The sequence below is a fragment of the Pomacea canaliculata genome, linkage group LG3 (assembly GCF_003073045.1).
Source record: "Pomacea canaliculata isolate SZHN2017 linkage group LG3, ASM307304v1, whole genome shotgun sequence".
In the NCBI taxonomy this organism is placed as follows: Eukaryota; Metazoa; Mollusca; class Gastropoda; order Architaenioglossa; family Ampullariidae; genus Pomacea; species Pomacea canaliculata.
The window spans coordinates 25,545,137-25,570,031 of NC_037592.1; the positions used below are offsets into that span (position 1 = coordinate 25,545,137).

Consider the following 24,895-nt stretch of genomic DNA (forward strand, 5'->3'; position numbering starts at 1 on the left):
CTGTGAAGACATGGAGGACAGAGAAAAAAGGCAAGGAGCTGGCCGGAAACGACAAACCACCCGTATCGCATACTGAGCGTGTGTAAAACATTCTAAATAGCCAGACTCAGTCTGCCATGTAAAAGCTCCATATACATGTCAGGCGGTTACTACCCGATACCCGAATGAATGCCAGCGACGGAAGAGGACGTAGAGGATGCTATGGTGCTTGAAAAGAGGAGGGCGTGCACTTAGGTGCTGTTCATGAACTGCTTTTAATTAACAGTGTGACGAGAAGCTTTAAGCTTTTTTTTTTTTTTTTTTTTTTTTGCATCGGTTAACTGACTCTACGGCGATGAGGTAAAGCTTGTCTTTTTTGTTTCATTTCATTCAGTCTGTTGCAATAGATCCATAATATATAAAATATAATATTTAAAAATATAAATCAGACATATGCACATAAGTTTAACAGTCATTTAACAGTGCATCCATCAGCAAGCAAGTCGTCCAAAAGAGGCAAAGCTTGTCAACTGTTGGCTCGGTGAATGGACCTGTCAGAAACAGTTTTAACTGCCACAAAACCCTGTAAACGATTTTCAAACCACAAACCACTCGTTTAGGCATTGCATGCAGACAAAATTAAACTTAACTTGATTTTTTTTAATGAAAATATTGTCTAGTAAACTGAGCAAACCACAAAACAATCTGCTTACATGATTCAGAGTCTACATATCAATGTACAACTTTCTTTTTAAACACCTTTAGGTTGACTTACCCATGAAGTTTACTGCACTAAGTAGGAGCACATGCATACGGCAAAACGTTACAACCAGAAAACTTTAACAAAACATTATAAAAAGCTGTAATGCCCGCTCTCCCTCTTTAAAAAAATGAAAACATCAGTTTTTGATAAGGACTTGCTAAGCTGCGACACCATCATGCCATGTACACTATGCACTCACAGTAAGCAGAATATAAGTAAAGGTGGAGACTAAACATATAATACGCAATGAGGCATGAACAAAGCAGGAATAAGCAGGAACCTCAAACCAAGAAATGGCTCTCAGCTATAAGAGTGTCATAATATTACAACTGGACACGAGCTGTTCTCGCGACTTCACTATCATAATTTCCCGCTTTATATAATAAACAGTAGTGTTTAACCCAGTCGCACAGCTCCAGCTTGTTTTATTCACAAACATTAATGTAACATTTATATACTAATGCAGGATAACAATTCATTAAAGAACTGTCCTTAGTACATCATAATCCAGTCCCTTTCCACCACCCACCACCCTGTTTCATAAAAAGTCAAGGAGGAATCACAATACTGTGGACAGAGCCGTTGTATTTTTAGCACGTGATATTCTATCTTCTCTGTTTCATATAAAAGCCAAACTGTCAAATTGTTTTACGATTGTAAAATCTTCTGCACAATATAAATAAATTTTTTTAAGGCCACAAGGGTTTAAACCTCAAATAAGACAACATTACAATTTAACATGTGTACCTCAGGATCCAAAAATCCAAGAAACAAATAGTTTTACGGATGAGTAAACTTTTTTTGAGTGAAATAAGGGAAAACGAGCAAGCAATGCACAAAAGGAAGGAGGGAGAAGCGAACCGACACCAGCATAAAAAAGCCAATCAGTCTCCGACAAGCGACAGTTAGCAGGGAGGTCAAAGCACCAGCCACAGCACGACTGCAGAATATGACGTCAGCGGGGGAACAGCCGAGGGTGTAGTGAGGAACGAGGTCTGCCACAACAACTGCCCCATCAAACCTTCATGCAGCAGTGCACAAAATCCAGCAGCGAAATGTGAAAAAATGTGATTTTTGGAACTAAAAAAAAAAAAGCCGATGGCGTGAATGTCCGTGAGGGCGTGACATCACACACAGCGCCACTTACTGCAGGTCAAGGTGGAGCGTTTGGGCAATGGCCGCCCACTGCTGGCCCCGCTCTTGGTGTCTGGCACTCGGGTGGTGGCGGGTTTGCGGGTGGCCGAGGCGCTACTAGCGCGCTCTGGTGGCGGCGGCTGCTGTTTAGTGCTGGGTGTCGCTTTGTTTTCAGCTCGTCGGGGTGCTAAATACGAAAACCACCCAAGTAGGTACACCACCGAGATAGTAAGATCCTGTCAAGATGGCTCACCACTTCTCCGACTGTCCTAGCCTTTCTTACGGACTTCCCAACTCCGCTATGCGTACAGCTTTTTTATATGAAAGTTTTTTTTTAGCTTACATTTTTAAATAAATTTTTCTGAAACCGTTAAATCTAGGCAGGTCTTACATTGGGGTCGAAGCAATGAGTACCTGCTGATGTCATGTTTTTAAAGATTACATATAGTGACGGTGGGAGGAATTAATGGGAGAAAAAAATTCTTTTAGCACACTACCTGGATATACACGATCCATATCAGTAACATTAAGGTGGGGTGGAGATGTGGAAGAGGATATGGGGTGGGTATGTAAACAATTAACAGAGATATAAAGGTTTCAAACGATCCAAAACAAAATCAAAACTGTCTTCATCCCTCTTTCTTTCTACTTCCGATTACGTAAGTTCGGAGTAAGCAGCAGAACGTACAGGTTATTCAACTATTTATCAGTAAACTGAAATGAGGACAGCCAGCTGACATAATAGCAAGCTTGACAGCTTTTGCATTCAAACATGCACATATACAGCAATTAATAAACAAAATGTTTGCATAGCTCGTCAGATGTTCGATCTGCACAGCGCATCAAAAGACAGCTTTTGCAGCATGCATCAAAAATACATGCTGGGTAGCATAGAACATTGTCTTCAAATGTGAGCCAGTCAAAAAATAAATGTACTGTCTTCTCCTTGCAATATACTAGATTTCTTAATAATCCAAAAATTTGCTTTATGACACTAAGTAACATTTGGTACCTACAGCGTGAAATGATTTTGCATATACGAAGACTGAGCTTTATAATATTTATTGGTCTAGTGGTTTTTGTGTCTACAAAGGAACTTTGTTTAAGTTGTGCACTTTCAACCATATGTAACAGAGAGGGAGTGGGCAAGGAAACCGACAGATGGAGTTTGTCTTCCCTGCATGTGTGTGTGTGAGCGCGTGCGAACGGTCTAACCTGAAAACCGATTAAGAGGATGGATGGAGAAAGAGGGAGACAGCTAGTGTCCAAAGATTACAATTCCTGCTTAAGGTATAAGACACTACACTCTGTTATTGCGCTCACTAGCGCCATTGACAGTGCCTCATCGTCTGTTCTAAATGCCGCCAGGTCAGGGTGCCCACCCCTTACAGTGGAAGGGAGAAAACTCGCTTTCTGTTCAGTTTTGATTAAATCTGATGTTTTCTTGCCTCTTCTCTCTCCCTGACCTTTGCCCTCTCTCCCCTACCCCAACCCCTCACCATTTCTTTCATGAAAGTGATGTTGTTTAGTGTTAACCAGCACGCATGCTACACGTGTGAACATGCCTGCCTGCCTGCAACACTTGTTGAGGTTGCGGGGGACGGTGCGTGCACACAAAGCAGTCAACTCAATAGGCTGGTGTTACCTGCTAATGACAGCGAACTTAATGATACTGCACACAGCTGTGACAAAAGTGATGCTCGTATTAATATGCACGCTAACAACCACACATAGCCACACTTACTCAGAGGTGGAATGGAGCTTTTGGCAGACGACTTCTTGACTTGGTTGGCTTCGGAGGCACGACTGTCCGTTTTGTGGGCGTTCTTCAAGTTCATTGCCTTCACAGAGCGCTGGATTTGCGAAAAGAGAAGAAAAAAAAATCCTTTAATTCAAAATTGAAATAAGGTGTTATGAGAACAGGCTACAGCCTTTCTGTGCTGCCCACTGTTGTGTACAAAAGCAATAAAGTTTAGACAAAACACTGTAGCAGAAAAAAAATAAAGTACTTATAATTAATCATGTCATCACTCCACCGCCCCTTCTTTCTCTCGTTCGCACACACACTTTAGGCCATGCAAGTATTGAATGTATGTGTGTATATACATGTACGCTTGCATAATGAATGAATGGGGTGGACGACTAGACAGATGGAATGACGGGTGTTATCGGTCAAGCCAGCTGCTAGTTGTTGTTTCGTTTATTGCACTACATCAGTCAGAAGCTGGCGATCTGTTTCTGTTGATCTAATGAAGTCGGTCGGTCGGTCCTGTTTGTTATATAACTACTGGTCAGATGCTAATGGTCTTGACGGTACCATCTGTAAGCTGATTCTGCTGTACATACCTGGGCAGTGCTGACGTCAGACCTGGAGCTGGCCACGCTGCCCGGGCGCTCGCCCTTCAGGCGGGGGACAGCGCGACTGGCGGAATTGCCTGCGACACATCACAAGACTCAGTTTACAACACGACAGTCTCTCACTATCTCTAGCTATCTAAACAAACACTATATTTCTGGAGGAGTCATCTGACCATGAAACGCATTTCATTTTCTTCTTTATTTTCATGATTCCATGTTAAAGGTACCATGACCTCAAGACGAAGAAAGAGTCTGTACCCAGTGATTCTATCAACATCCCTGGTGAGACCGAGAGGCGTGTCCTATACCAGTGATTCTAGCAGGCTTGCTGAGACGTCAAGATGCTGCAGGTTCTAAAGGAATCTCTTTCCTATTTGTGTTTGGTGTTTATGTGCAGCTTGAAATGAAGGGTTGTATGCGCGTGCGCGTGACGCCTTGACGTGCAGTGAGAGATGCTAAGGAGCCTGCATCATCAGCCTAATGCCCTCGTCTTCCGGCGTCAAGGAGGCGCTAACGTTGTGGTGAGTAGAGCTCGTCCCTCGTGTCAGCTCTGTTCTCACAACCTGGTCCTTGTATATTTTGGTTCTTCCGCATCCAGTTCCAGTGAGGGGGAGAGGGGAAACAAGGCTGCTCTTACAAAGTGCTGAAGTCGCAGTTCAAAGCTACAGCGCGTGAAATCATACCGAAATAGAAAGGAATTGAGAGAGAATAATTATATTTATCACTACAAACTAGCCGCTTCTAAACTGTAGTCTTCACTTTAAAGATATAGACGCCAGGGCCACAGCCCCTCCGCTCATTAACACGAAAACCTCTCATCTGTAACTAATTATGAAAAACAAAGTCGGTGATCAGTGTCAAAATGCCACCAATAATTAGCCGAAGCTGGCTACAGCCTTTTCTGCCGCAAATGAGAAATGTGACGAGGACAGGGCGATGTACAAACTGAAGATGTAAAAGTCTTTACAGTAGAGTCAGTTCTGAGGGAGAGATGCGATACGTGCACGATGCTTCCCCTCCCCATCCAACCTTCCAAGCCACCCACCCACTCTTCATATCAGCTGACAAAATGCTCCATCCACGATGGCAATCTGCTGCGCCGGCTGCGTTTAAGGGGTTGCAAGTATATAACTGCGACGTCAATTACAATATTACCAATTACCAATATTACATTGGTAACACGAACATAGACCAAAACAACAAAATCTCGGAAGTTTCATAACAAAACCTTCTTGTCGACTCTGAGTTACGTCACGCATGTAACCGTGCGGACGTCCACAACTGGTGATGAACTACAGACTGACCATGACACGCCATGCGGCGTATTCGTCACACACTTATCAAGATACGTCACAAAGTACAGAAAGTATAAAAGAGTTGACGACCACCAAGATACGTCACAAAGCACAGAAAGTATTAAAAAAAAGTTGACAACCACCCTCAACAATTAAAGTTACCTACCTCCCATGATGATGTCGTAGGTTCGTATCTCTTTCGCCCACTAAAAACCAACCACCGCCGCCAGTTGCTCTACAAGCTAGGTCTCCAGCAGCTGTGCCCAAGCCCCGTGAGTGTGTGAGTGCGTGAGCAAGCTCCCTGTACTCTCTGGGTGCCGGCTCAGTGAGCAGACAGCCACAAAGCGTGGTGGGAGCCGGCTTACGTACGGGTCCTTGCCATCTGCGCCCTCGGCAAGCGGGCAACCCCATTAGCGCAGTGAGCGTTTGTGGATGCGCGTAGAATATATATGTTTATGCACATGTTAGCGAGTGCGTCAAGAGCGAATGGATAAAAAAAAATTGAACGAAAGCATGATTTTACTGCTTGGGCTATAGGATCACATAATTTCAAGGGTCTGGGTTTTGAGTTTGTGTGCACAAAGTCGACTGACCAGAAGCTCGGACCTCGGAAGCAGACTGATGCCCTTTAGGTCTTTGCCATTGACCAGGCCCAATAAACCTAACACATCGCTGCTACAATGAGGCTAACATGCCTTCCACAACGACGAGACTGCGATGAACTAGCCTGATGCCTTGTTATTTTAAAGCTTGTAAAATTCTCGAAAGTTCCGTAATCAAGTTTGTTATCAGACTTTACCTTTCCAGTTTTCGTTCGGAATTTTATTTTTTTAAAAATCACTCTCAATTTCTAAGTGCCTGGATGTTGCGCCCAACCTAACCGGTCCAATCGTCGGCAAACAAGTCCTCCAGCAGGCCGAGAAAGTCCTACGGTTTTTTTCAGCTATAAAGGGGCTGCGCTGTCTGAACTGCTCAAGTAACTCTTTAGCAGCAGTCGTGGAGTCGGAGGGAAGGAAAACTGTGGATAGTGGAAGGAAAGGTGGTGGGAAAAGGATGTTCCTCCCGACGATGGGGGTAAGGATGAAGGGTGATGCCAACGCCGACACCACCACCACTGATCTGGCACCTGCATCCGCACCCCACCCCACCTAACCCTCCTTTCCCCGCCGGTCACGCCAGCCATCTGCTCGCACCGCCACCCTTTGTTTTGCATGCCTTGGGTACAGAAAGGGAAAGGAACTATGAGGGGGGGGGGGGATGAAACATTTCCCAATCTTGCATGAGACCTTCTTTTAAAACAGCTGAACGTGCAATATTCCGAGTCTGAATACCCCCATGTACATCAAAGACCTGACGCGCCTTGTTTACTATGACGCCATCATTGTCATGTCCACACATCAGCGGGCGGAAATAACCATTAAGCTATTTATAAACGTCAACCCAAGTAAAAATTGTGTATCCCTTCTTACTCTCAACCCTTCCCCAACATTTACCCTTCCCATCCCTTGCCTTACCAAAAAACCGGCTACGACCAGACGCCTGCCTCCCTGTCAACATCGTTCACGAGCGTACAACCGCGAGAAATGCGTGTACGGACGTGACTCAGAGGTCATCAACACGACGACGAAGCATTATACATCGTCACGACCTAGCTTCTCCCTCGCCACCCTCGCGTCCACGAACCTCGCCCAGCTTTTGCACGACTGGCATCTGCGCTAATCGTCTGTAGAGCAGCCTGCCACAATGCCACTCCAGGAACTGCAAGAGCGGCAATGTGGTGCGGGTGTGTGTGTGTAGGATGGGTGGGTAAATGTCAGCGTTTAACTGGGAAGACTCTCTTGTCCTAGCACTCACTATTTCCCTGCACCACCATCCACCCGCCCACAAATCTCTTCCGGCCTGCAGCTCCATTCCTCCAGCAAACGCTCAACTCGCTGCTTCTCCAATTATCCTCCCTTAGCTTCCTCTTGCATCCCCCAAAACCCTCCCGTTACTGACGCTGCTACTTTTAGAATTTGGAGGATTCCTCTAAACAAGTCCGGCCACCATCATGCGAAGTTTCTTTTACTGATCCCATCTCCTCCCACTTTCCTCCACGTGATCATAAAATGAGTCCCTTAACAAGAGCTGACATCAACGAAAAGCGGCATTAAAAAAAAAAAACCTTTCTGTTTGCGCGGCTGCTCTGGTTTATAGAAAGCACTTTCTTTCCCGGTGGCCCGAGTTTTGTCTTCAGACACACAGGTGAAGACACGCACGGGTGCACGTACGAACAGGTGCATGCACTTCCGAAATACAAAGAAATATTAACCATGCGTTTGCAATGCTTTCTTTTTCTCCACACCTCACCCAATGTCTCTTTTAACATTTCTTGTTAATGAAAACGCACTAGCCCACCATTTCTGGGGGAAAATATTGCCACAGCAAGAATCCGATATGCTACCACCTGTGCACGAATATGACACCTGACTCAGCCGTCCAATGCGATGTTCATCAATGCGCATCCATTCCAATAAATCGCTGGAGCCACCTGTTACTAAGTTGTTATACTCTAGTCTCCCAGCGCTCCACCACATAGCATCTCTCCCTCTCCTCTCTCGGCACACACACATAGAGCAGCACCTACGAACCCACACCATGACCATAATATTATTTCGTCCTAACCCTCCTACTAAGGGTATCGAACATCGATCCTATCACATGTATTTAGTCAAATAATTAGAAAGACAAAATTTCCTAGGACACCGTGGACAACTATTTCGCACTGTCTACTTCTCCCTCAAAGAACATGCAGGTGAACCGGCCAACTGCAACAGGAGGCTCGAGTGCACGTGCACGTAGGCTGAAGTCGAATGAAATAAAAGCTGAACTGGTGACTAATGATCCCCACAGTATCACACTACGTAAAGGTTATTACTTCCAGTAGTCAAGTACTGGAAATGCCCTTGTCTACAGAAAAAGACGGATTCCTAGTACAGCTACAAAGTTTGTATACACGAGTCATACATCTGTGCACAACCTGTCGTTACAAACACTGCACGAGAGGAGGACCGGCTCGTCCTGAGCTGTTGCATGCCATTACACTGCGTAAATACGCAGCCACGTAAATGTTAGAGAATTACATGGTCATAGCAGACTGCATGCACAGGAAATGCATGTGCAGGGTTTACGTTAGCATGCAAAACACAATTTCTCTCTCTCTCTCGCACGCGCGCGCGTACGTGCGCATGAGCACACACATTGAAACGTTTTTTTCTCACTAACACACACGATACGCAAACACCGCCTGCACATGCAAGAAAACAAACAAACACACAAATGGCCGTGAGGTTGTGATTAGTTTATGCAAAGCACAATAACTGGTTTACTGAGGTGCCTGCAGCCACTGCTCACTGCTACACCACCCCATTGTTATTTGTGCCGATATTCTTTGTCACTGGTTATGAGAACTACAACGATGTCGATGAGCCCGGTGCACCCGTAATAACGTGACGTTTGTGTGTCCACACGGCTTTCACACTCACAACGACAGCAACACCGACAACTCTGACCTCACGTTGCACCGCAGTCGTCGAGGACAGGACACGATGAAAGGCTAAACACAGAGCCAATAGACTTGATCGATGACAGACCTAGCAATAGCTTGTGACAATCTGTGAGGCTGTTTATGCTGCTGTCGCCGCAAGCAAGTGGTTACTGAATCACTGGTGTGCGCAACTCGCAATCAGCAATGTACAGAAATCAATTCTCCCCACCCACACTCTGAATGTTATATAATGTCCGCCATCACTGTACACAGGTCAGGTTATAAGCCTGCAGGCGCAGATGATATGAACCAATCTTACCCTCAAAGCAATGAGAGATAGCGTTGAATGAGGTGAGGGTGAGCATTAACAGCAAACAAAAAAAAAAAAACGCGAGAAGAGAAAACGGCAAGCACGTCACAACACACAGCAACCGGAACTGACCTTTCTTCTCCACATCCGGCTGTCCGGGCGAAGGCGAGGCGCTGTCGGTCACGTCGAAGACGCTAAGGTCAGTGCGGCTGCTGGTTGCCGAGGCTATGGACCAGTTGTCCACTTTCTCGTTGTAGTCCAGCATCAGTAGCTTGCCGCCCACCTTAGGCGCACCCTTCCGGGGGTTGCACTCCTCTTTGGTCTGGGCGTCCGGCTCCCCGTCTCGCTGCGCGGACGGCGGCTTGGGGAGGAGATGGAGATGTTCAGCTTGCTGCGCACGTTGCTGAAGTCCGGCTTGGTGTGCCTGGCGATCTTAAGTTTGGGCTTGGGCGGGGGCATGTCCTCCTTGTCCTTCTTGGCCGGCAGGACGGGAACTGGAGTGCTGAGGTACGCCGCAATCGAGCTCTTCACTTCCGTCTTGGGTTTGACCTTTCGTATCCTTGTTGGCCTCGATCTGCGACATGATGTTGCCCCACTTGCTCTTGGGGGTGGCTCGTTTCACCTTCGGCTTCTCTTCTTTAACTGACGCCTGTTTCTTCTCGTCTGTAAGAAGGCTGTCACCCTTGGATTTGTCGGGGACGCTGGCCACGCTGTTGTCTGGACTGGCGTCCTGCTGCTTGAGGCTCTTGCTGGTGTTGGCAGCGCTGTTCCTTTTTGGCTTTGCGTCCATTTTGTTCTCTTCCTTGGGTTTAACGGGAAGAGGCGCCTTGATATAGTCGGCCAGCTTGGAAGTGGCGGCCTTGACGTTGACTTTTTTGTGCTCGATGACTATCTTTCGTGGTACTGCCTTGCCCTTCTTGTGAGCGGAGGTGTCAAGAGATTCCTTGCTGTCTTTACGCTGATTTTCCTTTCTCTCCAAGTTTTCATCCCCTACCTGGGCTGAGACCGCCCCTGCATCGAAGTCTGCCAAGGCTCCGTCCTCAGATTTGGTTGGCGTTACTTCCTTTACGGTGGAGTCGCTTTCTTCCTTTTCTTCGTCATGGGGTGCCAAGGGTTCGGCGCTCTCTGTCATCTCGCTGTTCAGCTGGACCGCATCCTGGCTGGTGATGCTGTCCTCTTGCGAGGACTCTCTGCTCTCGCCAGCAGCTCCTGCCCGAGTCGTTCTGCTCGTCTCTATCAGCGGCTGGTCAGCTTCTATTCGATCGTCCTCAGGTCTTTCGTCGGCCTCATTTTCTGACGAGCTGGTGTCCGTTGCTTCGCCCTCTTCTTCGCCTGCTTTCTACATTTACAGACAAAATCAGAACGCCTAAGTGATGCTGCACCGTCAACGTAACTTTTCACTTCAAAGCAATTTAGTTATTTTCCTTTAAGTATTTTGCCAAAATCTTTCTAAACAGACAAAATCTTGCACTTATGAAGCATACTAAACACAGACATGTGTGAAAATTTCATATATCTGTGAGAGGGAGTGGACAATGGTTGTTGAGTGCTGGTAGACACCCATAAATGAGATGGACAGACAAACAAATAAACCTATTCCTGCCCTCGAAACACCATTCCGAATATCCTCACACTGTGCGTTTACAACTCCCATTGTATGTGGCTCAGTTACTGGGGGCCACCACTAAACTCATCAACTTCCAAGATTTCCAGCGCTCACAGATTCTAATTTTAAACAAGTAATACAACCTAGAAATGAATCATTGCTACCATATAAAAATAAATGAGCCAAATAGCAGTATTTTACATGTTTTCCACTGTTAACAGATGCAGCTCACAACAAGCAAATACAAATGTACAAATATCTTAAATCATCACTGAGCATTAAGGACTTTTCAGCAGCCTAACAAAGGCTTAATTCCATGAATCCTGGGAATGAAAAAGAAATCATCTTACCTCACTATTCACTGACTCGGGGCAGTCCGTCCTGTCTAAATCGTCTCTGAAATGTGAAATATGCAAGTCACTTAGAGCTGATGCTATTATTTCTAAACCTGTTTACATCTGTCATTGCTTACTTTACCAAACAGCAACAACACTTAAAATGCAATTTACATATACAGCACAAAGACTCAAAACATAATTTAGATGAGAGAGAACAAACATTCAGAATATACATGAACATACAAGATTTAATTTAGGTTTCTCAAGAAACTGCAAAATAGGCGAACAACCCATTTCAAATATGTAAACTACAAAGGACTTACTTATCTACAAACATAGCCATCAATAATAACTTAACTACAATCAAGAAAACTTACTTTTCTAACACACACAGCCACAATACAGCAAAGTTAACTTATATTTCCACAAACAAACAAACCAGAAACAATACTTTCTAGTGATGATAACTTTTTTTTTATACAAACATTTCTGATGGAGCCTCTGCCTCCAGGTCTATTACTGTCACTGCTGTGTCGCTGTATAGATCTCCATCAACTTCTACTCATTCTCCTTTAATCCTTGGAGCCCTGAAGGAAACAGAATGTAAATATTAGTAGCTTGTAAGTTTAGTATTTCCATTTCATGTCTCTTTACTATCTGCTCCATTGAATGTAAATGTAAAATGACACAATGCATAATGATTTGACTTTAATAACCCTACATCCATAAAGAAAAAATATTTTCATATATATAAAATTAAATTAAGTTTAAATACTATACTGACAAGTGGAGGGGGAGAGTGAGCATGCATAAGGGAGACAATTCACATATCAAAGGATCATTGTCAAGAATGCAGCAATTGTCTCCCTTTCAAACTCCTCAATTCTTTGTAATATCTTGAATTAAGCATTTTTTTTTTAAATTCTTAGTTTCACTTCATTGCACATACAGTTAGGGAGGTAAAATCATTGCTCCAAAGTTTCTATGTCCCTTTAAAGGCTTTCAGAATGCAGTTGACTTCTTGGCTCCACTTTTAGAAAAATGTCTTGGGAGACAGTCTAAATACATTTTATAAAACTTTTACAAGGTTATGTACCAGGAATTCTTAAAAACTAAAATGAAGAAAAAAAATAATCTTCAAGCATTCCTACCAGATGGTTGTCTTTTCATTAATCCCAACCCTTTTGCTTTGACATCTGAATGAGCTGCCACTGTTTGCCCACTGAGCTGATGTTTTTCTGTCCAGTCAGTTGGGGAATTGGTTGTTAAAGTTCCAGCTTCAGAATCCGTGTCAGGAGCATATCCTGAAAACAATTTTTTTTTCTGTGATTTCTCAGCTATGAACAAAACTCAACATCCGATACAATGAAGAGAAAATTTACCTGTATGGAAAAACTTAAATACCAAACAATTCTCCTATCCCTCTAAAAATAATGACATAGAAGTACAGTTTGTCTGTGAGGCAGTTTCATTACAATAAGATTATTAGAACTGGCTCTACATTTGTGTCCCATAAGAACAATAGCATGATGAAATGCTACTAACTGCTAATCAAAAGCCTTTAAGTCTTTATCCTTTCTTTTAAAAACAGAAAATTGATTAATATTACACTGCAGTATTTATTTTATTATATAAAAGAATCATAAGGCATGTATACTGATTTAATTATTACATGATAATTCCTTCAACAACATTATTTCTACCTACCTGAAGTATTTAGACATATATCAAGCAGTTTCCATGCAACAAGACAGGTAAGGTAAACAACACACAACGTTATCTCTTGAAAGTATATTGGCCTAGGCCTTTAGAGTGTTTCTTAAAAATTCACATTAATGGCTTCTTACTTCAAACAAGATAGTAATTCCCAAAATCTGAGCCCTATAACTCTATTCTATTTCAAAAATAAAAGCTTTTAAAGATTGATACACACACACAAAAAAAAGTTCAGACTTATGGTGTCATGCCATCTCCATAGTTTAATTTATGCTAGCTGCATAGCCTGTCCTCCACTGTTGAGGAGAAAAACCTGTTTTTGTTAACTTAGGTTTATTTTTAAGTTTGCTGCTAGTCACCAGACTACTTAAACTGATGAGTTTCCCAAAGCCTTCACCGATACCAGGCTTCTTATGCTGTATAGCCCCCACCCCCACCCCCACCCCCATATGACTAGCTAGTGTGACAATACATCCAATGCTTTGCATCGACACAAGTATTCAGACCCTCCCACACCTCCCATTCCAGGCTGTCACCCAAGTCAGAATCTGAGTCTACATTCCTTTGCTGATGCAAGGGTGAACATTATACTTAATGGTCATACCTTCAATCTTTCGCATCTTTTTATGCGTTGTTATTTTCTATTATTATTGGTAAGCCCCATTTCAAATTGTTCAGGATTATGTGCAAGGGAGGTAACCAGGAATGGGAGCTTCAAACTGGGACTGGAGACATCATAGCTAACAATCTATTGCATATGAAAAAAACTGGTGTCACACCAAAAAGATGGGATAAAGTAGCTGTTTCTGAAATGCAGGTCAGCTTAAAGCTGTTGGAAAAACAAAATTTTTAATATACCTTTGGGTGTCACTGGGTACTGGAATCTAAAATAAAATCAAGTTTTCCTAACCTCTGTGAAGTTGCATGCATAGACATGTACCATATTAACCCTAATCCTGAAAGTGCTATAAGGTTACAACCAATGGAGGGGCTCAAAATGAATGTTAGTTAGGTATTTCCGTGTTCTAACATTACCTCACTGATATGACATCTTTCCATGGACGAGTAAAAATGTCAAACTCTCAAAAAGTTTATATCCCCCATGGAAGTACCACCCAAAGCTTGGGAACTAGAATCTAATTCCAAACTACCCATGATTTTCTTTTTATTTACTTATTTTGGTCCCCCCCCCTTTTTTTTTTTTTTTGTCACCTTGCTCCTCTCAACGTCTTATGCATGCTCTTCTACATCTGTATCTGCAAATCAGTTTCTCGGATCAAAAATTTTAATGGGATTCTATGGCAGCACAAAGTCAATGAAACCACAAGAGACAGAGGGTTCCACATGTTATGCAATATTTGTTATATGTTCTTAAATTTATCCTACCTGTGTCAGCACTTGTTGTAGAGATCAAAGAAAGTGGGCGCTCTTGCTTGTTATGTCCATTTGCTAAATCCCTAGAAAGGTTTTCATCTGTGACTGGTATACCAGCTGAACCAGACTTTGCACCAATGTCTTGGTCAGAATGTATTACAACTGTTGCATCAAAGTCTACTGATCTTCGATTTGACACAGCATCAGTGGTCTGATCTCCGAAATCTTTCAAGTCTTTTTCAGAAATCCCAGAATCAGTCATAAGATGTTTAGCCTCTTTAGACATACCAATGGGGAAATCTTCAATGCTGTCAATGTTTTCAAAACCATCTTCATTGTCTTCAAACTGGTTGGATTCATCCATTTCATTGCAGGGCAGCTCCAGGTCAGCACCACTTTTCTCGACCAAGGGTCCCAAGGGATCCACACTGGTCTCACTGCAAGAATCTGATGTACTGGTGGACATGCCATCTTGGCTCTTCTCCAGAAGCTTTACATCAAATGCATCGTGGTCGTAGTCCCATTCTAGTACTTGGGACACTTCAGGAGAATACCATTAGAGCCTTCTTCCTGAAGTAGTTCCTGTTTCACTGGAAATGCAGCACCACTGCTGCTGCTGCTGTCACTATCCCGATATCTGTCCTGCACAACTGAGAAGTTCTGTCTTATCTCCTCTGTTTTTGTCTCATTTTCTGTGATATCCTCGCTTCTCTGGACATCCACATCCGAAACACTAACTCCCTTACGACCAAGCAGTTTTCTTAAATTATTTCCTTGCAATGGGGTTGATGTCTGACCCTCACAAAGGTCAGCAATAGCAATGGAGGTCTCTTCCAAAGTACTAGAATTACCAGAGAGAGAAATATCTGATTCACTTGTTGACGAAACAACTCTCTCGCCACCTGACAGATTGTCCAGGAGGTTTGTATCATCCAAAAGAAGGTCAGGTTCCAAAAGACCCAAGCTCATGTCAGAAGCAACAGTGGATGCAATATCTTGGGCACTTTGGGTCTGATTTAGTGCACCAGGGATCTTGCTGTGTGAAGGTGGAGAGGGAGTAGGTGAGGCAGACGAAACCACATCAGGCAAATTACTGACTGACTGTGGAGTCCCAGGCAGACCTTCTTTATTGAATGTGATGTTAAAATACTGACGGCTATCAGATTGCAACTTCTTCTCAACTCTCTGAATGTAGTTTTCATCTAGACTTCCTTCCAGATCCAAATCATCAAAGGAAGTACTGCTTCTGTTGACAGACTGATTCTCAACAACAAATGTCGAGTTCAGCTGAGAAACAGGAGGTCTATCCCTCCTAATAAAAGCTGCTATTCTGGTCAATCCAGATTTTACAGGGGCCTTGGGTGTGTCAGTGCTATCCTTTAAAAAGCTCTCAGCCGAAGTGGATTTGACCACCTTTTCTGCTGGTCCTATTCTTGGGATGCTAGAAAGGCGTGCAATCTGCGACTTTCCAGAACTTGCTGCTTTAGCCTGAATAGGTTCTCCTGCAGGATCTCCAAATGGAGTTCTTTCAGGGAGATCAGTTACCAAAGCAGTTAATTCTACATCTTCCTTCTTATCAAGCGTCTGTTCATCCTGTTCCTGAGTAGCAGTAGGAGGTGGAAAAGATCTAACTTTCACTGGCTTCTTCAGGCTTGGGAACAACTTTGTCCAGAGGTGCAAAAATTCCATGGAAAGGTTTGCACGAAAAGTAACGCTTTCCATCTACCTCGCCATCATGCAAACCTGATGCATCGAAAAGCTCCACCCCACACCAGAAACCAGGAGCAATGTGTGTTTTGCCCACATAGCGCAGTATCCCAGGCTTGACACCACCTATGGTAACCTTTCCATTGATCTTTAAGTGAGATGCTCCAGGTATCTCTTCTCTAACTGCTTGAGATTCTTCATGAAAGTTGTCTTTTTTCACACTCCCTGGTGCCTTGATAGAAGGAAGAGTCGGTGCAGCTGTGTAGTCCGATGAGATGACTGACGTGGAGGACAACCCTGGGGTTGGTATTCCCGAGTAGGATTTTGGAGCAGGCAAGAATGATCGTCTTTTTTCTCTTCCTCCATATCCCCCTCCAGGTCCTGGGATTCTACTCTCTGGTTGAGATGCCTGTAAACAAAGCCAAACATTTATGAGATATCACAGAAATATTTGTACCATAGTTTCTGTGCTCCTTTTTTATCATTTCAAAACAGTTACAGAATCTTGAAGAAGTCGTTCAAGTACAACCATGTCTGTAAATCTAATGCAGAACAAGTTATTGTATCTTCACTGCAAACTTTTTTCATATCATACCTTTCGAATTGTTTACATTTGTATATTCTTTACTAGATACAAAATCATCTAAATTTCAAATAAATGATTGTTAATCACATCACGGATACGACCAGAACTGACCATTTCTATATGTTTGTTTTTGTTTCTTTCCCTTAATTTTTCAACAAAGTGCATAACTGGAGAAAACTTACAACTTTTTTTAAAACAGCCACAAGAAATCTCCTATATTTGGCAACTTAAAAATGTTACATGTGAAGTGTATTCTTCCACTGAACAACCATTGTAAACAATGGCTGAGTGAATGCCTGATTTATGCAAAGCATGTTAGCTGATCATAAGAATCACGAGGTGCATTTTATATCGCAATCACCATAAAACACGGTCTTTTCCAAAGCCAAAAGAAAACCATTTTATTGCGACATTTCACATTAGGAGGCTGCGTGAGTGTTTAACGCCCGCCCTCAGCAGGGTCAATCAGTAACCTTTATCGATTTCATATGGTTCTCCTACCATATATTGAGTAACCACCGGTCGTCTGCTGCCAGAAGCTGGTCAGACGTGAAGCGTCGCGCTTGAGTGACCGCGAGAGTTCGATCGTCAGCGCTGCGACTGCGCGGTCTATTTTTAGACGCGTGTATGACGTGTTGCGTCCGGCTGGTCAGGCGTGAAAGTATATACAGGTGAATGACCAGCCACCAACAGGTAAAACTACTGTTGCTCAACTGATGCTCGGGTCTGTTACTCTCCTATTCATGACAGTCGACTGAACTCTTGAACCCGTCACGTGTAGAGTGTACTTTTTGAAGTAGCAGTTCTTCATCGGTGATGTTCCGCTGAGGAAATATTAATCTACCATCTAGATAGTCGTCTTTCATTTAAATTCCTACTCAATGTTCACGAGTTTTATTTCATATAGTCTCAATGCCCTTGTTAAGAGAGCATCTACAATGACAGCTTCGGTGAAACGAAAGATAAAGATGATTAAAGACTGACTATTTGAATGTCGTGTGTAATTGAGCATTGCATCATTACATGGTTTACAAGCTGTATTCCGATAAATGATAGATAAGAAACGCGAACGGCTGTGTTGCTTGTCGACACACGGCACTAATACCGTGGGTTGGATGAAAGGCCGACACTCCGATGAGGACATGTCAGTCATGTCCACGGCCTCGGCGGACTCCAGCTGATAAATGAATCAAAGGATCGTCAAAAGATAAATAAATACCGAGCCTTTAGCCGTCTCACATGAAGTGCACACACACACACAAAACCTTTCACCGATTGGTATGTCCCAATCGATCGATGGTTTATTTGTACAAGATTAAAAAAAAATTCTGATGGATAACCCAGGCCAGTAAAGATTTGTGCCAATACACTAGTCGATTGAATTTACAGATTTTTTTTTTTTTGAAACCTCGAAGAAGTCGGCTGATCGACCTCTACATTCAACGTGTCAACAGAGCAAGACTGAACAGAGTTCACTCCATATTCACACACTGGTTGCTATATTTTACATACTGACGATTATTGTTATTATTATTATTATTAAAATAGTACTGAAACGGTTGCATCGAAACTATTTCCGAACGTCAACACAGCCATAGCAAGATATTAAGACCACCAGGGACAGCACCAGAACTGCTGAACGAAGAAAAAAAAAAACATGGGCAGGTCTCTCTCGACCTTGCCACACTCACCATGTCGTGTTATATCTCCCGTCGTCTGCGCCGCACACACTGAACACACACACAGCCGGGTAGGCACGGTCGGTCGGTCCACCCCAGATCGCTCACAAATGTGTGAACACCCGTGTCCACTTGATTCAACGTCGATGACAATTCGTGGCAAGCAAGCAAGCTCCAAAATATTTCAGCTGTGGGGACTGGCTGCTGGTGGCGCGGGCATAACATTATCAACTCACCATAGCAGCTGTAGGCTGTGACGACACCACGCCGCACCCGCGCACGCGCGCCTCACCACTCGCGACCGCCACCACCACCAGCATGCGCGCTATCGATCATTGCCAATAAGTTATGCACACGATACGAGGCCTACAACAACCACGCCACCTTCAGCATGGCTCTATCTCTCTTTCTTTTCATGTTGAAGTCTTCTCTTAGCTTTTATTCATATTCGTATCAACAGATACAAAAAAGACACAAGCCTGGCAACCAATGACGGTTTTTTTTTAAAAGATCACCACCGTGGTTATATATATATAAAGACTTTTTAAAAAGTGGGGGTTAGGAAATCGCACACCCATGCAGAATGACAGACAGGACAAGTTAAAAAAAATATATATACAATGATACGATTGTGGCTGGGGTTGTCATGGGACCAGATATTAAGGACGATCGACGATACTCAACAGTCTGCGTCACTCCTTCCATCCAGTCGTGTCTGGATGCGGCCGTTGGAGGGAGGCTGAGTGGGTGCTGGAATATCGATCACCTTCACAGCTCGTGTCTATGAGAGGAGGGGGGCTGTGTAGTCCGGTCTGCATATTCTGGCGTACATCCACTAAATATGCAGCATCCACTACCAACAAAATCATGGTTTCGAAATCCAAATCATGAACATGAGAGACTGATGCTACCCATCCGTTGGATGACCTGAGGCCGAACTCCTTAACGTATGGGTCCTGGGAAGCGGGGGATATTTGGTCTTTTCTGGAAACATGGAAACACACTGTGTACGCAGTTCTCTAGTCCACGCGCATAGTCTATGCTTGAGATATTCACTTGCGCCAAATACGTCCGCGGAAAAAAAAGGATCCTTATTTTTTTTTAATACCTCAACCATTTGCAAGTAAATCAAACGCTATGGCACCGAAAGTTATCCATACTGTGCGCTTGACCCACTTAAAGAGACTAAAAAATCCTAACCCTCATTGTTATGTTTGCGCTGGTGACATCATCATTGAATGATCTAGGTATCCTGAACTGAACACCACCACCCGGATACACACCGGATCGGCAGAGTTTCAGAGACTCCATGGTACTCGTTTGCATGTCCGATAGGACGAAGTACCGTGGTCAAGAACTTGTCACCCTGAAAACCTCCGTGCTGTGACCTATACCATCATGTAAACTCCTCTTCTGGGTGACTTTGTCATTAAGCTTGCTCCTTCGAGTCTGCCATCCTCCATCTGAGATATGCGACAGAATGCCATCACAAATAATGTATCGATAATAACAATAAATCTGGCAAAACAAAAAAAAAGTTATCGTCTGTAGTGGTGGAGCCTTATACATAAGCAAAACATTGCATGGCGTATCCCATGGTTAGCTTGCTGTCAGCGATCAATGTGTCCATCTCCCACTGCACCTCGGTACAACAGCAGCCACCCTGAGGGCCACACACCCTGAGCAAATACTTCCAGCTGTTTCAAGCCACAAGAAGTGACAAGACGAGTGTAGGGAGAAAGGGCAGGCAGACCAGACCCACTACAGCATTCGTGCCAGAAACAATAGTTCTAATGGGATGTTCATTAGCACTGACAGTTGATGATGCTCTTTACGGGCTCTAACCTGATTTTGATGGCGTGGTCACGAGAAGTCGGGATTGGGGGGAAGAGAAAGAGACAGAGTAGTTTGGATCGGATGCATTAGCATTCTCATAATTTTTTTTATTTTTAATAGATTCTTTTCCCCAGGGACTATTCTGTTTCACAGTTGAGTTCGCAATTAAACCTGCAACAGGAAATATGGATTAAAGCCATGGAAACCAAGGCAGCAAAGGACTAGCAGCAGTGCAGAAAAACTGGTGTTGCCTGTAGGTGCGCCGACAGTTTATTGGACGATAAAACTTCCATTTACATGCATGTCTTATGTTCTTGAACAAGAGCACCGTGCCCTCGTCTGAGGCCGGCACTAGAAAGAGAAACAAGAGACGAAGACTGACTGACTCACTGATGAACGATTATGAAAGGGTTTATCAAAGACGAATGCTTGACACAAATAAATTTTCTTTCAAAAAAACGAAAGTACCTCGAAAAAGAGGTGTGCGATCGTTGCTTTCGTTACAAGAACATAACCAATTCTCTAGAAACTTTTACTGCATTGAAATTAAAAAAAACAACATATACAAAAACATCTATCGCTCTGCTACAGCAGCCTCAGAAAAACATCTTTGTTTATCGCGAGTCGTGGAGCCTCTCCAAGCATGGCCGCTAGAAAAATATCTTCTCGGTCTGAATTTAACTGTGCCATAGCAGCATTCCTGGCCAGCACTGTGGCTTCTCGCTGCGATGGCAGCACTGTCATTGTCTCACCACAGTGACAGTAAGCCAAAGCTGTGACATCGTTGTGACAGCGCTCGTGGTCGCATCACGCTCTCCCAGCGCAGTGTTTCCAGCAGTTAGTCCTGTTTTCGTTGGGCCGACATACAGCCACAGTCAACACTTAACTTGTAATGAATAATGTTGCCGAACGTGTTTGAAATTTTTAAAAAAGTTTACAAAAAAGATAGGCATGACAATGTCCAATTAAACCCAAGGCTGGACTAGGTATGGGATTCGTTGACACGTACTTCCGCAAGCAAAATCCATCTCACCTGGAAAACGTCCAGTAAATGTTTAAACACGCACCCCATTAAATACTCGCCTAAACTCACTTATCACCCCCAAAAAGGTCTGTGACACGAGTCACCAGCATGATTTCTGCAGAGAAATGAGAGGGAATGTTGAGGAATTTGGTGTCCGAGGTGTGCCTGGTCTTGAAGTGTTCTCATCAGATCACGCATGTCGGTCTGTGTACATAGTCTTCCAAGTCTGACCTACAGGTCCTGAACTAAGTAAGGATCCCAGTTATGCATTGTCCACACACTGACATATGAGCAGCAAAATGGATAAATTAGAAAAGGCAAGATCTAAAGAAAAGGTAGTTACCTAAGTTACACCAGAAAAGGTAGAAGTCTGAGCCCCGAGCAGGACAGAATTCTCTAGTAAAACCTCATGCCACGACCTACCGCAATATTTCCGACCTCGTATCTTGATGAAAGACCCATACAAAGTCCTCCTGCAAGAGACCAGATGACCCACTAGACTATTATGGGACTTAGCTACAAGCTCTTCTAAATAACGATAGGCGTTCTAAGAGCTCGTTCCTAGATGAAGTCAGATCTTCAACAGTCTGGAACAAGAACGAAGTGCTGAACAAAACGCTGACTTTTTCTTTCTCCCAATGAAAACTGTGTGCACAACAATCTTCCTTACCTCCCACTCGATCCTTTTCAGCAGAGAACAGCGGAATCTCCTGACAATGGGTAGTCACAGACCGCGAACACACACACACCTCATACAATGGCGGTAAATGTTGCTGACATTTCCTGCACATTTCCGAGAACCATCAAAAACACACCGAGCCCTCGGTCTCGTGGCAAAAGCCAAAACCTGAACCGCGGCCTCCCCCGCCAAAAGTCACGTGACCCTCAGTTTGCGCCTCCGAGCAAAACGTTGGTCAGTCGTTGCGTCAACCGAGGACTGCGCAGTTGAGGACAGCGTGGTGTCGGCAAGGAATTTTATTTGGCCTCCAGTCCCCCACCGACAAACGGCGGCTTTATTGCCGCGTGGGTACATTTATTGCAAAGTGTACGCGTAGCTCTTGCATTTTTCTTATGCAGATTTCAAGATGAATGGGATAGTTATGCATGCCATTAGTTTTCCCGTTGAAGTTTCACCTGAACATAATTTTCCAGGTGGAGAGCGTAAAGATTCACTATAGCAACTTCGTTGAAAGTTGTCCCCAGTACAGTTGGGCCTGTAGGTAAGGTGCCATAGAGAGTAAAGAAGTCAACGTGGCCAAGGCCTTTGTCGGAAGGAGAGCGGGGAGGGGCAAGGAAAAGCGCCCCCCTTGCTTGCCTCCGGTCTCACTTGCCAAGCGATGATGACACCAAGACAATGGACAACCGACTCACAAACAACGAAACACCGATTACCCGCAAAACACGAAATACAAATATTCACAAAACACAAAATACTAACGAATACCCACAAGATAAATACAAAATAATACCCACAAGATAAATACAAAATAATACCCACAAGACACCAAAGGTAATAACTATTTACGAAACTCACACAACGAATAGTCGCAAAGACACAATAATAACGACAAAAAAGATTAAACAAGCCGCATATGGATGCATCAAAATTTCCAACATCTAAAACCACAATATTTTATATCTTATAAAAAAAACACAGCAAGAGACTTACTCTTGTCAGTGCAGGGATCAAAGTCTTCCGACTAGGAATTTTAGAACTCAAGCGTCTGCTATGCCCAGAAACACAACTTTCACCCTCGTGCATTTAAGGTCGTTCATTTAGACAAAACAGAAATTTTTCAGGAATGGTTCAAAAAGTTCATCAGTCGCCTTCTAAGGACTGAAAACAATCTACAGCACAGAAGCCGAACACACAACACACAAGTTTGTTTTTAACGCAACGAATGTTGGTGACGACAGATTTATCATTGATTTCATGAATTCTGATAAAATGTAGCATTGAAAATATCACTCACCAATGGCAGAGCGATCTAAAGGCTTGTTTATCTCTGTTATCCTGTGAGGAGAAGCAACGCCTACATCAGCATACAGCCTCATTGTAGCAGCGAAGTCGCCCTTCTGGCCCCGGGCAAAAATTCTGAGACAACATCGCTAAGTGCACTTCAAAGTGCGATGCAATGCGAATGAACCCGTAGTTGCCTCAGAAAGCGCGTGCTGATACATTCGCGCATGCAACCGCCGTATATCCCCCATTCCCCCACTCGTCCCTCAGTTTGCCCCTCCCTCTGCACGAGGCCGAGCGCCCACCCTCATCCCCCTCCGGGACGTCAGGCATCACCATGCACTTCACGATGATAGGGAGCCTGCCTTACATTAACCGTTGGTGCTGAGCTGAGAACGCCAGCGGTGGAAGCGACAACAAACCGTCTGTCTCACAGGGCTGACCATAGCCATCGCATCTTGTCTTCGCCCATAGCTCCACAGTTCGGTCCTTAACTGCCCATTACTATCTTTCCCTGCAAGAAAAAAAAAAGGTCTCAATCTCGTCAATCTCGAATCTTCATTCAAAATGTGAATGTGCTCAGAATGCTGATAGGCCCTCGATCATCGTTGCTGTCAAGTGAGCAGCACTGGAGGACCGCATACCTTCGACATGCCAGCGCATAAAAAAATAATCATAAAATAAAATTCAGGAATTTGTTATAGGGCTACACTGTCCTAGAAGAAACAGGCAGAAAGAGAATGCTCTGATTTGCACAAATACGCCAAGAAACAAACAGCAATTCAATCTGAATATGTGTTTCCATTAAAGATTTATGGTCACAGCCAGGAATAGTGAGGACTGGAGACAAGGCAAGCGAAACACGAGTTTCAGCATACTCATCGTCATGATGTGAGTGTGAATGACAGAGAATTTTATTGTTTTCATTATCTGTGCCGGGATAACTGTAGTTTCAGGGGAATAAAACCATTGCCTCATCAAGCACACGGCAGATAATGCACGGCTATTGTTACTGGACTTGTGTTATAACATCCCGACAATGATAACAACGGAAACAAGACTCCAGGCTGAAAGCACAGAGGATGAACTCGAGGGTTTGTGGAAACTATTCGACATCGCAACATCACGAGTGAAAAAAAAAACAATTAGATGTAGATCATTAATCTGAGCCTAACTGACGAAATGAACGATTCTCTTTATCTTTCTTTCTTTTCTCTGTATTTTATGTATGTACGCGCGCAGTATATTCTTCTGCCGAACCGTGGGAAAATTTGTCATTGTCACCGTTTGATCTCGAAATGGTTGTTGACCCACACAGTGGTTTTCAATACTACAGGTGAACAGCAACTGGTTAAAAAGAAATAAAAAAGGAATGGAGTACCAGAGCTATGTAAGAAAGAGGCACAAAAAGGTTAAACACAGAAAAGAACGACAGAGGAAACCTAACCTGTCTCGAAACAGCCACGATGTTCTTGACCTATACACACACCATCAAGTTCTGCACAGCAGCTGCCACTGGCAGCCGAAGCAAAAGAAATGATAAAAATTTGTAGCACCTGCTGAAATAATGGCAACCACCGTTGGCAGGTACAGACGCAATAGCAGCCAAGATTTTAAATGAGAAAAGGGGAGAGAACCATAAAATGTGGAAACTGTTATACAAAGTGACATTTGCATTACAAATGTGCGAAGAACTGATGAAGT

The 24,895-nt window shown here is 43.7% G+C and overlaps 1 protein-coding gene across 9 annotated transcripts in view; it reads right to left on the reverse strand.

Moving 5' to 3' along the window:
* The window catches only part of LOC112558727 (microtubule-associated tumor suppressor candidate 2-like), a 65,301-nt gene that overhangs the window by 30,169 nt on the left and 10,237 nt on the right, over positions 1 to 24,895 (reverse strand). For 3 of the 9 annotated variants that reach the window (XM_025229331.1, XM_025229338.1, XM_025229334.1), the window contains exons 2-9: positions 14,412 to 16,515; positions 12,461 to 12,613; positions 11,795 to 11,896; positions 11,322 to 11,367; positions 9,498 to 10,704; positions 4,223 to 4,311; positions 3,621 to 3,729; positions 1,890 to 2,063 (exon numbers count right to left, since the gene is read on the reverse strand). The gene's annotated coding sequence lies outside the window, so the exon portion shown is untranslated. Of the gene's footprint in view, positions 1 to 1,889; positions 2,064 to 3,620; positions 3,730 to 4,222; positions 4,312 to 5,695; positions 5,845 to 9,497; positions 10,705 to 11,321; positions 11,368 to 11,794; positions 11,897 to 12,460; positions 12,614 to 14,411; positions 16,516 to 18,383; positions 18,656 to 21,901; positions 22,043 to 22,900; positions 23,012 to 23,204; positions 23,307 to 24,895 lie in introns of those variants that run through there. The other 6 variants (XM_025229336.1, XM_025229337.1, XM_025229335.1 and 3 more) reach the window with 6 other exon arrangements.